We start from the raw sequence: 13,697 nt of genomic DNA on the forward strand, positions 1-13,697 counted from the left end.
CACCGCGCTCCCCGAGAGCCCTGGCCGGCCGTGGCCCGGCGGCGTGCTGGCCCTGCTCCTGCCTGCCTCTCGGGTTCCCTCTGCGCCTCTCGCCTGGACAGCCTCTCGCCCACCACCCAGAGGGCACCCTCGTCCTGTAATCCGACTCACACCTGCCCCGCCCAGCCCAAGTTCTGCTGACCACCGCCCACGGCGAGCCGCCTGCCTCAGGACTCCGAGCAACGCCACGCCATCACTATTACCATGGAAGTGGGGAGGGCAGCGGCCCCGTGTGCCAGCTGCGGCCTCGTGCACTGCCCCCCGGGGCCCACCCTCTGACAGCCGGGGCAGGGGAGGCTCCTCAAGGGCGGCAAGGAGAAGCCCACACTGAACCCACAAGCTGCCGGCCATCCCAGCAGTTTCCAAAGTCTGCCACTGAAATGCTCTCATGAACAAAAGTAAGGAAATAAGGAACGTAGGAAGGGCAGAGAGAGAACGACAGCTTGACCTTGTCATGCTTTCTCTTTGAAATACAGGCAAATTTTGTATTCTGTAACACACGTGACTATTTTAGTAGAAAAATTATCTTTCACGTTACTTACCCTCAAGCAGAACCAGTCCTCCATGCAGATGAGCCACGTGGCCCCCAACACAGGCCAGCCAGAGACGCACTAGGCCACACTGCCTCCCACAGGTGCCGCAGGTCACTGCAGCGTGGGCTCAGCCCTCTGCAAGGGGCCTTTATGTCCCTTCCATCTTATTTCACTTCACGAGACGCTTACAAACAGGGAGAGTGCACAGTTATTTCCATTATCTTACAAATGAGGAGATAGTGACCAGGCGGGTGGGCACTTTACTAAGGCTCCTGCGGACACTGAATGCCGCCCTGGCAGAGAGGGAACTGGGACTCTGGCTCCTGCTCTTGTACCATCTGTTTCCAACGTCCTCCTCCACTCCTGGCCTTCGACAGACACCGCTCTCACTGCAGCTGACATCTCACCTCCCCAGGCACTGAGGGAGTTCTCACCTCCCTGGGCTCTGATGGCTCACCTCCCCAGGCAGGCCCAGCCTCCGGGAAGCAGGGCTTTGGGCTTCCTGCTTTGACCCTGCTCCCCCTGGCTCTTCTTCACCAGCCCATCATCCTGGAGCGTTGTCAGAAAATTCTGTGACATAACAGAAAACAGTTTATACCCAAGTAGTAGCCACCGTTGAGAATGGCAAATTTGCCTAGACTTGGATAAAAAATCCAATCATGAAAAAGGGAAACAGGAAGAATCATTCTGAAAACAGCTATGTATCGGTTTCATTCAAAGCACTCTTGGATTACAAAGTAATACTTTATAAGCGGAAAAGGGAATCTTGTTCTTAAATTTGAGGGGAAAAAATATGTTTGACACACGGGCACATAAGAGCAAAGTATAAATATATCAAAAGAAAATAAAGTTCTTCTTAAAACCATTTGCCAAATAGCATAAACCCTTAAAATTTTACACTCATATGAGTAGTTTTAATCTCACAAATAAGGACATGACAAAACTCTCCACTCAACAGCCAGGCTCCTTCCACAGTGAGGACACAGTACCCTGCCCGAGTGTCTGCCCAGTGGGGGGCCTTCACTGAGGGCCGTGGGGTTATAACAAATTCACGAGGCTGGAAAAATTACACAGCCACTGCTCTTGCCTGAACTTGTTACACCCAAATCCCCTTTTCAGACAGAGGGAAACAACATCATAACTCAAGGCATTGCGCAATCCTTCTAGACTTGCCTTTATAGGGGAAAAACCCTAAACCCATAACGAGAGCCCCCATGAGAGTTACACTATCGACTTAGGCTGCACTCTCCTCCTTCATGCTTCTTGTCACTTGTCTTTAGTACTCTAAAGAGAACGAATTAACAGAAATTATTTTCCAGCAAAGAAAATTCACAGACAGGCTCTTGTTCCCCTTCCCTCTCCATCACTCATAAGAGTGAATATGACAGAGGACACTTTGCAGTACTCAAGTTTACTGTCAAGGAAATACTGCCAACACTAGCCAAATTCTTACAGCAAAAGGCATCACTTTCAAAAATGACTATTTCTTAAGACAGTAGAGATTTGTTTTGTCTTTCACATTCCAACATTGGATTTTTCTTAGGGAGAAATGAAAAGTTACTTTCCAGAAAATATTTTAGTTTTTAAACTTATGCATAATTAAATTTATAAAACCAAAAATGTGAACTTGTTTTCATTTTCATATTGAAGAGATTTTCATATTGTGATCCTAAGCTTTCACTGCAAGGAGCAGATTATTTCTCTTAATAAGATAACTAATCAATATAATATCCTCTAACAGATATCCTACTAGGACAAACAGATGAGGAAGAAGTACTTAAAATACATAAGGACTTCTTAGAATAAACTCACAAACAAAAGTACCATAATCTTATGCCCAAAGCAAAATGTAGTCTGTTCAGTTATTCTTGCATGAAAACAGAGGATCACGATATGAGGCTAAGGGACCCACATACTGCCAACACTTTGTTAAGTGGGGGGCCAGGGGCCTAATCCAGCCTGTGGGGTTCCTAAGCCTGGGCCCGGGACCACGTGCTTAGGATGCTTCTCCCTCCCTAACAAAACGGCCAAGGTTCTATGGGATTCTGCAATGAGAACAAGTCACAACTAAAGAGAATGTTAGCTAGGTGAAGAGAAATTTTTTTTAAGTACAGCATTGGTTTCTAAAGCATTTGTCAGGTAGATCAGAGAGAATTCAAAGGTTAGAGGATGACAGATTATAGCCACAACCTCGAGGACTGTTTCTCTTTCTCCCTCATACGCACACACACACACACACACGTGGAAGGAGCGGGGAGAGAGAGAAAACTCCTAAATGTGAGCAATTTCACTGACAAGTTCAAAGAAGGATAGGAAAAAGGCTGCAACAAATTATAAAGGACAGTAATGGAGCAATTCAAATTACGCTTCTCTGCAAATAGCAGGCTTAGTATATAAACATATTCATTAGAAAAGTTTATCTAAATGACCAAAGATTAATTTAAGCATTAAATTTTCAAGAATTTTATATATATATAACTTTCTTGGAAATGTATCTACCACACAAAATTATATCTACTTACATAGTTATGCTGGTGACACAAATATGAGCAAAGAAATCTTTTTTCTTCTTAAATTGTGTTAAAACTTCAAATAATCAGTATCCTCAATTCTGATGGGCATTAGGTAACAGTTACCTTTAAACTCTAATTCTCACTTCTCAACCCACCTCTCTGTTGAGCAGTTACTACTTTGCCCTACAGTTGCCAATCCAGTCTTAAAGTGAAAAACTCCTGTGCAATCCGAATGGTTATCTCCTAACATCTATCTGGTAATTTCTGATTCTCGGTCACAAGATCATCCATGTGCTCCCCTTTCCTCTCCCACTGTCCTTTCCCCCGTGTCTTTAAGAAAACTATTATGAAATTCACTATGGCTTGAACGTGAACGTATGGTAGGATTTCAGCCTTTCATCACACTTATTTTTAAATGATGAAACTGTGAGAAGCAGGGAGTTAGTGAAAATCAGAGTTCACGTGCGGCAGAGCAAGGAGCAGGACAAGTGGGACACACACAGTCTTCACTGCTCCAAAGCTGTTTTTTAATTTTATGCTAAAACTGCTGACACCATGGAACTGCAAGTCAAATACTCAAGGTTAGTGCTTGAATAATCAAGGATTGTTTCAAAGGCACTCTCTAGAAATGTTCCAACTCACTTGTTTATCAGGCATTTACTAAAAACTTTCTGCAGCACTAACAGAGAGACTCTGTATATTCTCTCATAATACACAGAGACGCACCCAAGTGAGCTTACAATGTGGTTGAAATGACGCAATAATAGTAACAAGAGACGGAGCTATCCATTTACTGGACAGTTACTAAACCCCAGGAACTGAGCTCGGTGCCTTAAAAGAGACTATCTCCATCCCACAGCAACTCCATTTTCTCCCCATTTTGAAAAGATGTGAACTGAAGTTAGGAGCTTACATTACTTGTCTAACAGCACACACCCAGGGAGGACCGACAGCAGCTATTTTCAAACTCTTTCGTCTCAGGACCACTTTATAACTCTTCAAATTACTCAAGACCTCAAAGATCTGTGGTTTACATATCTATTAATATTTATCACATTAGAAATTAAAACAGAAATTTTAATATTTCTTCATTCATTTTAAATAAAAATAAGTCCATTTCACATTATAATAAAAAAACTTATTTCTGTGAAAACTAACTATATTTCTCAAACCCAAAAGTGAGAAGAGTGATGCTGTTTTACATTTTTTTAAATCGTCTAATGTCTGGCTTAAAAGCAGACAGCAAGGTCCCCTACCTGCTTCTTCATTCAGTTGGTGGAAGCAGGCTGCTTTGGCTGAAGTGTATGAAGAAAATCTGACCTCAAACACAGCCGAGGCTGGAAAAGGAACAGCTTTTTAACAGCCTTTCAGATGATTATATTCTTCACAGATACTATGCCCAAACTGGACAAGTGTTAGTTTCTTAAACGTTAGCTGCAAACGTGCAATCTGACACGATGTCAATGAACCTTCTGTACTCTGTTACATTAAAGTCCATTGGTCTATCTGGTACTTTGAATGCATATCTTGCTCAAGCAAGATTTTGTAACACGTTGGTCATTTGAAAAATACTTGTTCACTGAGTTATACAGATCTTCCAAATGCTGACACACTTCCTTATACAGTATTTTTTTTAAAATCCAATTGGTATCAGCCCCATCTCATGAGAAAAGTCTTTAAGTCATAGGAAGCCATTAAACTCCGGGAGCAGATACAAGTTTACCAAAATGCTAATTTTCACATGAAATCTTGGACTTTATCATTGGGAACAAACATTGCTGGCTGTCTTCCTTGAAGTGACAGGGTCGCTTTCTTTATTTTCAGATACATTTGCCTGAATAACTTCAGTCAACAATTGTTTCAACTAAAAATGGTGTTCCATAAAAAAAAGCTGGTTTAGCTGGCAACTCAATCATCCCCTGGGCGCTTTCCTCGAGATGCCACTGTCTTCTCGTATGGAGCAGAAGTGCCTCATACATACTTTCCATTTCGTCACACAGAATACAAAAAGACGTATATTCAAGAGGCAAGACGTGGTAAAATTAATATTCGTTACTGCTTTGTGAGGCTGCTTTGAAGTAAAACTCCTTTTCTTTTTACTGGGAGTGTGTGGCAGTCAAGACTGTGACCAGCACAGAGTGTGCTGCACTGCCTCACGCATGCTATGGAGCCAACAGCTGGCCCACCGCTGACCGCCTCTGAGCATCAGTGCAACGCCAACGCGCCGAAAAACGTAAATAGCGTGCCGGCGTTACTTTGAAAGGACTTTTGACCTCACGAACTATGCTGCTGAAAGGACCAAGGACCACATTTTGATCCACCTATCTGATGCAGCTAGAAGACAACATGCTCTTCTGAGTAATGAGAAATCCTCTAGCATTAGTGAGCACTTACTACACACTAGGCACCAAGCTCATTTTAGTGTGTGCATGATCTCACTCAATCCTCACATAGCACAACGCGATACTACTATTAGTATACCCATTTTACTGATGAGGAAACTGAGGCATGGAGAGATTTAAATAATTGGCCCAATGTCTCAAAGCTAGAAACTGGCAGACCCCATCGGCAAACTTATGTCACCTGACTGCACAATTATTTAACCATGTTAATGTCCTGCAGAACCAAACCAAACGTGAACTCAGCAAGGGAGAGAAGCTCCGGGTAGAGCCGCCTCTAAGGTGTGGTGAGTAAGGACAACTGCCCGAGACTCTTGTTCGCAGTGGCCTGTGGGAAGGCAAGGCCTGGGAACGCAGCAGTCAGGAGAGGAGCTGGCAAGTCCTGGGTGCATTAACCAACACCCAAATCTACCAGCCCGAAGGCCAAGCGAAGGGAGCGCTGCTTTATGCAAGCTTCTGGTGAACTGTGTTTCCCTCCAGGGCAGTTAACTAGTTAAACAGTTAACTATCATTATTTTGATTGAAAAACAGGAGAGACGTTCTGGGTGTTCCAGGCCCCGACGCTACTTCAGTGAACCCTGGGCTCAGGATGGGAGGTGCCTGAAGAACCCCAATTTCCCAGCTCAGGATGACCCTTCCTTTTAAACTCTGGTGTTTCTCAACGAAAACAAAAACAAACAAACACAAGGCTCTTCCCCACCAAGTGACACTTGTTTAGTTAACCAAAATAACTTGAGAGAAACCTGCCTGTTTCATCTCTCCTGTCATCTCCAGTTCTGTTTCACAACATCCAGTCTGATATTTACTCAAAACCATTAACCTGTGGCATCATGCCTAGAAGATGAGAAACAAAAACAAAGCAAACAGAAGCCCTAGCAGCTTTGGCCTCATCCCCGCCGCGCTCTGCTCCTCACCACCTCACACCTCGTCCTGCTTCTCTCACCTCAGCACAGCCACACACTGCTTGACACGGAGACGCTGAGAATCACAGCGTCAGGCGACTGTGTGACCATCCGGACATACAGAGTGCAATTACAGAGCCCTGGACAGTGGAGCCTACTACACACCTAGGCTCCATGGTACTAACCCTTTGGGACCACCACCGTACACGCAGCCCATCTTGGACCGAAATGTCATTATACGGCACACGACTGTACTAGATGAAAACTCACGGAGAGCCAGGACTGTACTGCATTCAACGGTTGCATTTCAGTTCACCCAGCACTTACTGAGTGCTTACTATGTGCACGACAGCAGGTCGGCTCTGGGGACATGCCACTAAGTCCCAATCCTGCTCACAAAGAGTTCAGGGGACAGAGCAAGTCAGCTTAAGACACAGACAGACTGACGGATGTGGGAGAACACATTCACATATCCCTGAACCCCTGCCAGGGCCATTTCCAACGTGCAGCTCCAGGTCTGTAACACGATCATCTCCACATTCCCGATTTAAACAGATGTTCCCTTGGCCAAGCACACCTTTGAGAAGTATACAGGATCCAGAAGGAGCCCCTGCTGCCTGGTTGAGTGACACCTTCCTCCAAGTTATTTTCTGAACAAGAATACCCCCAAGACAGCCCTTGTCAGTTTGTCAGACGTAAAGGTCATTCATCACGCTTCCTTCAAGAGCATCACAGAATCAAAGACCAGCCTCACCGCCCGGGCTGCTTAGACGGCCAGCATCCGGCGTGCTTCTGGTAGAAGGCGACCAGAGACACAGTGTTTATGAGCTTACAGCACATAAAAAACCCAAAGCAAAACAAATAACAGAGGAATTATTATTAGGAGTAAACATAACACTGCAGCTCCTCAAATTGTTGAGGTTAAAAACACAGTACTCTGCCTCGCCGGGACGCTGCTGCCCCGGGGCAGGGAAAATGCTCCCGGGAGCTCCCCTAGTAAGCAGAACCACACCTCGCTCCCTGTGAAAATTAAACTGTCAACGTGAACATGGAAACTGAGACACGGTCACAGCAGAGGCTTTAGTCAGTTTTGAAAAGGACTGTATTCTTGTTTAGTCAGTCCTGCCTCCTCCGGCGTGTCTGGAACCTGGCACGGAGGGTGCGCCCTGGGCAGTCGCAGCTCTGCAGGGCAACTAACTCTAGGCGGTTAGCTTTCCCATCCGCGTTACCACTCAAGACACCAAAAGTAAGATCTGACAAGACAGATACCAGATTTGGTAGTAAAATGAAATTTCCCAAACAGGCATTCTCTTTTATGTATGATCTAAATGTCACAGGCGCTAAGATTTGAACAAAAATGCAGACATACCTGTCTTTTTTTAAAGTCCATCAGAATTTTTTTAAATGCAAACACTACACCACTGTGCCTCTAGAAACTTGACCAGACACATCTGAGCAGTCACCGTGCTCTAACAGACCGTCACCACGGTCAAGCAGACTGTGTGACTGCGTGGAGCCTGACTACAGAACCCACCCAGTGAGCACTCCAGAACAGCTGAGATCACATTCCACTCGGTATGCCACTTTCAGCGAATGATACTCACTGTCATATGTCACCAATTAATGCTTAGTGATCTTTACATAAGGAAACTGATCTAAAATAGGATTATCAGTTAAATAAAGTGCTGAGAAACAACAAACTTGACGTTCTAACTAACACTCAACTTATGATAAGGATCCACATTCTACAGAGGTCAAGGCCAGAAGCACAGATTTCATCAGTTGTGTGCACTCTGGGGAAGGGACTCCCTCTGCACTTACATCTGTCTCCTGCCCCTCAGACTTTCTTCAAGGAAACAGTTATGCACAAATGAGGCCGCTCGTCATCTTCAACTGATTGCCAAGGTCGCTGGTAGCAAATGATCACTGTGAAGTGAAGGAGTACTTGGCTAAGACAAAGAGTCATATTAACTCAGCTCCAAAATTGGTATTTAAAAAAAATATATGTTAAACCATATAATATATAAGATAAGCCATAATTCAATATGTATTAGGAATAAGACAACATGCTCTACTAACCAAAATATTTCCTTTCAGAAAACATCACTGGCCAGACTCATAGAAGAGAAATTAAACACGCTGTCAGAATATCTTAAAATTCCTTCTCTGGAATCTGGAATACACTCACATAAGATATTGAATACCTCCCCTAAAACGCCTTGATACAGGATTTCAAAAGTTTGTTTAGATTTTTCTGAAGTTCTATTATAAATCAAACATACGCAATCAAAATACTAAGTGGAATCTAAAAATTAAATTGACAATCATGACATTTTCACTACCCAGTGCAGTAAAATGCACGAGCTTATAGTCCAATGATTCTTAAAAGACGCTCATATCTCTGAAATGTCTATTTTTCCATATGTTTGCTTTTATCTAACTTCACATTATCCATTATAAAAATAAATATTGAGCAAAAAATAGAAACCAAAAAACCAAAAATTCAGAAAAACTCCTGTAAACATTCTGGTAAATTTTATTCCAGTCCGTTTATTATGCATTTTTAAATACAATCATGCATCACTTAATGACGGGGATACGTTTTGAGAAATGCATCGCTAGGCGATTTCGTAGCTGTGCGAACTTCATACAGTGCATTTACACAAACCTGAATGGCACAGCCTATCGCACACCTAGGCTCTATGATACTAATCTCATGGGACTGCCATCACATAAGCAGTCCGTTGGTGACTGAAATATTTAGTTATGTGGCGTGTGACTGTATAATAGTGTGTGCAATATACAAAATTTTGTACACTGACTTTCATTGCCTATTTTCTTCATTTATAATATGCTCGTTAACAGAATATTTAGAAAATATAGAAAAAATAAAAATTCCAAATCCTCCCATTCTGTCAACATTTTGTAGTATTTCCTTCTGTCCCTTTTCTTTTATTAATACAAGGTTGTGCTCTGTGTTCATATGAAAAATAATTTATTTTAAGTATAGTGAGCACCGCAACATTCCTAGATGTTAGTTGGAAGATAATACAAAGAAGGACTTCTTGACAGAAAATTTCTGCCAAGGGGATTTTTTATTCTGTTTTGCTGTGTAAAATCTAAAATACTTGATCAAGTCATTCCATATAAATTTACGATGACAACACAGTTTCTTGACTTTCATGATAATGAAATCACCACTATATTAATTTTTACAAAATTCTACCTTAGTCAAAGGGAGGAAATATTGTGTCATTTTCTTGGCCCATTATCTCAATCATGTAAATAGTTTAGTGTTATTACAAGGTCTGTAAGTACTGAGGGAGACAGAAGCCTCTGCCCCCAGGAAGTGGAAGTGACGGAAGCAACACTGTGCCCTGAGACACTGTCGCAGCCACATAAAGTAGCTCTCCATAAAGCAGATCAGAGCTGAGCCACTTGGAGTCCCCGTACACAGAGACTGCACCAGCTGTTGTCACAGCCCAGCCAGGCCTCATCCCTCCGTTTACACCAGATTCTAGTGTAGAAGATCTCCTGATCTTCTCAGAAATCTTAGCGCTATAAATTACCCTTCTCTTTCCTACATCGACATTTAATGTCCCTCATCCACATTTAAACATGCTAAGTCTCTCTCATTTTTAAAAAGAGGAGGAGAAATTCATCCACTGTCTCCACCCCAAACCCACTTCCTGCTCCCGACTATGTGATCCCTTTCCCAACCCTCTGACGGAGGAGTGGTCCATGCTGTCTCCGGCTGCTTGCCGCCCCCCGGCCTCAGCCCACTCCACGCTGGCTCTCACCATGCCACCAAAACCCGCCTCCCGCGGCCCCACTGACAGTGTGCAGCCCAGCGCAGAGGCTGCAGAATCCTCTGGACGGCAGTGCTCGTCCACACTCGCCACTCCACTCTCCCCTCCAGGTTTTCTTCCTGTCTAGCCACTCCTTTCCAGGCTCCCTCAGACTCATCCTCCTCTTCCCTGCCACTAAATGCTGGGGTGCTCAAGGCACATCCCTGAAGGCTGCCTCCTGACTCAGTCTATCGAGAGCCTCTCCTTCGGCAGGCTCACCTCTGAAAGACAACTGAGAGTCACGCCTCGGCCCCAGACTCTCCTCGAGGCTCAAGATCCTTCTGTCCAGCTGCCCACTGCACATGCCCATTTGGATGTCCCACGGGGCAGGGACATACTCAGATACACCCCTGCTCTCCCACACTGACCTCTCCTCCACTATTCCCTGCACTCATGGAATCATCACGCAGCTGCACAAACCAGAAGCTTCCTCACTCCATGTATCCAACACATCCTGTCAACGCTACCACTTAAATCTCTCTCCAACACATCCTCTTCTCTTCACTTCCATCACCTCTCACCTATACTACTCATCGCCACACATCCAATACAGATCATTCTAATCTATTCCCACAGCAGCCAGTCAATTCTGACCATGTCTGTCTCACAAGCATCTCCCTCCAGCCCTCCCCTCTTTCTCTCACTCTCTTCCTTAAATCCCTTCAGTGTGTTCTTACTGCTCACAGCACAAATACTAAAAGTATTAACACAGTCATGCGCTGCAGAATGACATTTCAGTCAACAACGGACCAGAGATACGACAGTGGTCCCATAAGCTTCCTACCACACGGCCTAAGTGTGAAGCAAGGCTGTACAATCTGGGTTTGTGTAAGGACAGCCTAAGATGTTCTCACAAGGATGAAACTGCCTAATGACGCATTTCTCAGAACGTTTCCCTGTTGTTAAGCAACGCATGACTGTACAGCCTACATGGCCTTGCTTAATCTGGCCCTGCCCATCTCTCTCTCTTCTTCTGGCCAGACTAGCTTCCTGCAGTTCCCAGATGGCAGCAAGTCACATGCTTTTCCCTCTACTCAGAACACCCCACGCCACCACTGCATGCCTAACCCATCCTTCAGATCTCAGCTCAGCCATCACGTCTTCAGCATAGTCTTCCCTGAGGCCCAGCGACCTCAGCTCCTCTGTGTTCTAGGCTCTCACGAAATGCCTCCAACACTAACCATGGTGGTCTCATCTGACCAACACCCATCTCTCCCACCTGACTACAAACAACAGAAGAGCAGTGACAGCATTTGTTTTTGTCCAATATTTTAACCCTATGCACGGAATACAGTTAAGTACATAATAAATAGCTATTAAATGGATAAAAGAATAACATATAATCAGACAGAATGTATTTACATACATATAAAAAGAATGAGTCAATGAAGAGAGGTGGTCCAATTTATGCTCCCCCAAACTATAACACTGACCTTCCCCCAACTCCCTCCCTAGGTATTAACAGGTATTTTATCAAAAGGAAGGGAAGTTTAGATGTCTTGGCTAAGTGGCTGTTGCAAGAGCTGCTGCCAGGCCCAAGTAAGGGCTGCGGGCCAGGACACAGCTTGGGGTGCTAGGTTCCTCTCAACAGTTGGCAACTGTCTGCACTTGGTTTGTTGCTTTTCCTTAAATCTCAATGAAGGACATAACTGAGACTTAATTTCAGTCTGTCTTACTAAGACCTTTGACAGACTCCTGCTGACATTATATCTTAGTTTTGGTAAATCTTACAAGTTAATTTCAACTTCCTTGTCACCTATTTATGCTGGGTCACAACGAATTTTCCTCGTATATATGGAGAGAGAGTGAGGGAGGGAGAGAGAGAGTGTACCAATGTATGTTATCATATTTATACACATACATATTCATTAACATCTATGGGGCACTTCTTATGTGCTAGGTTTCACATGCACTGTTTCAGTTAATTTTCACCATAAGGCTTTTAGGAAGATTCTATTATCGTTCCCATTTTTAAATACAGAAACAGAGAGTTGGAAGGGATTGTAACCTGCCCAATGGTACAAGCTGATAAGTGGCAGAGCTGGAGCTGGAAGCTGGTCAGGCTGCTCCAGACCCATGTTTTCTATCACACTGCCTCCACCATCTCTTCTCCCCAAGGGATCTCTACTTAAGTTTACTAAACTTCTGCCAAACTACAGCTAGCCATCAGGAGCCTGAAAAGAACTACGTTGTTTTGGCTTTTTTTAATAGAAGAAAATACCACCTTTAGCTTAGTCTTTCCATGCCAAATGCAGGCCACCGCCACACACTGAGCTAGTGCAATGGATTTATTCTGAGACCCATGTCCACCAGGGAGTGAATTTTCAGGCCAGACATAACCACATTCAATCATATGCATCAAAGAAAAGAAAAAGAAACTAAAAAGAGTAATACAATTTATTTTTGTAAGATTTTTTTTTTTAAAAGATTGGCACCTGGGCTAACAACTGTTGCCAATCTTTTTTTTTTTTTCTGCTTTATCTCCCCAAATCCCCCCTGTACACAGTTGCATATCTTAGTTGCATGTCCTTCTAGTTGTGGGATGTGGGACGCCGCCTCAACGTGGCCTGACGAGCAGTGCCATGTCCGCACCCAGGATACGAACCCTGGGCCACCGCAGCGGAGCGCGCGAACTTAACCACTCGGCCACAGAGCCGGCCCCTGTAAGTTTTTTGAAATTAGCTTTTTTGATTGCAGCCTTGCTGGCCTGGATGGAAAACTACAACATGCACTCACGAAGCAAGTATTTTAAGCACAGAGGAAATAACCACATCCTTGCCTGGAACTTGCTTATGATGTACCAACCCTAGGCGCAAAGCAACGCAAGCACCCTCTGCCCACACCACTACTCCTTGTCTACTTTGATTCCTGGTCCGCTTTCTAAAACTCAGTTTTACCGAAGTAATAATTTACATATAATTAAATGTACCCATTTTGAGTGTACATTTCAATGAGTTTTGACAAATTTATATACTCAAGTGACCACTCTCACAATCAAGATATAGACTATACTCATAACCTCAAAAAATGCCCTGTGGCCCTTCCCAGTCAAGGCACCCCCCTTACTCCCACCCACAGGCAAGCCCTGATCTGCTTCTACCATCAGAAACCGGATTTGTCTCTCCTAGACTTCACATAAACGGAAGCAGACAGTATCTACTCTTGTCCCCTCTTTACGTATTCATCCCATCTGGTGCCCTGCTTTGTAAATGCTGGTATTTAATGCAGCTGTTCTACTGGATGCAGGAGTGCCTGATTCCCATGATTCACAAGGGGTCCAAACCACACTTACATGCATGCACGCGCACACACACACAGGGTGTGAAAATACCACAGCCCTAGCACAGGGCTCTACCGAGCGCACGCCGTTGTCAGCCCTGGTACCCAGGCAGGCTGAAATGGAACAAAGCCTGGAACCACTGTTCATGGCGAAGCCAAGGAGATTCCCTTTGACACCGGCTGC

At 44.3% G+C, this 13,697-nt stretch overlaps 1 protein-coding gene across 17 annotated transcripts in view; it reads right to left on the bottom strand.

The window, feature by feature from the left end:
- CCNY (cyclin Y) overlaps positions 1–13,697 on the bottom strand; it is a 318,347-nt gene that overhangs the window by 104,385 nt on the left and 200,265 nt on the right. Inside the window, exon 1 of one of the 17 annotated variants that reach the window (XM_070601619.1) lies at positions 4,342–4,574. The exons of the other annotated variants lie outside the window; for them this stretch is intronic. The gene's annotated coding sequence lies outside the window, so the exon portion shown is untranslated. Of the gene's footprint in view, positions 1–4,341; positions 4,575–13,697 lie in introns of those variants that run through there. 17 annotated transcript variants of the gene reach the window in all.

The sequence above is a fragment of the Equus przewalskii genome, chromosome 30 (genome assembly GCF_037783145.1).
Source record: "Equus przewalskii isolate Varuska chromosome 30, EquPr2, whole genome shotgun sequence".
NCBI lineage: Eukaryota > Metazoa > Chordata > Mammalia > Perissodactyla > Equidae > Equus > Equus przewalskii.